Source organism: Sinocyclocheilus grahami, unplaced genomic scaffold (genome assembly GCF_001515645.1).
Source record: "Sinocyclocheilus grahami isolate Dianchi unplaced genomic scaffold, SAMN03320097.WGS_v1.1 scaffold3032.1, whole genome shotgun sequence".
NCBI lineage: Eukaryota > Metazoa > Chordata > Actinopteri > Cypriniformes > Cyprinidae > Sinocyclocheilus > Sinocyclocheilus grahami.
Window position 1 is genome coordinate 1 of NW_015508201.1, and position 421 is coordinate 421.

Genomic DNA, 421 nt, shown 5'->3' on the forward strand with positions numbered 1-421 from the left:
TATATATATATATATATGTATTCCAGTGGTTTTGACTCCAGATGCAAACTAAAAATCATGATATTTCTTATTCTACCGTTTTAACATTTCTTTTCCCCCCTCCCACAGTCTTGAAAAACCTGGATATACCGTATGAAGTTTTAAAAGTGTGATTTCTATACGTGGAAAGGATCTTAAAAATCTATGAGAATGAATATACACATTCTAGTGATTTAAAGCGCTAAAATATTTGAATCGCTAGAAATTGCGAGTAAAACATATTTACAAAAAAACCTTATCTTTAATCCTTATGCAGTAAATCATGAACACAGTATTACAAACTCATTAGTTAAAAAGAGTGGGAACTTTGAGGAACGTTCAGCTCCTAAAACTTCCGGAGTCTTGAAATGTAAAATGTACAAAAACTAGGAATGTCTATAAA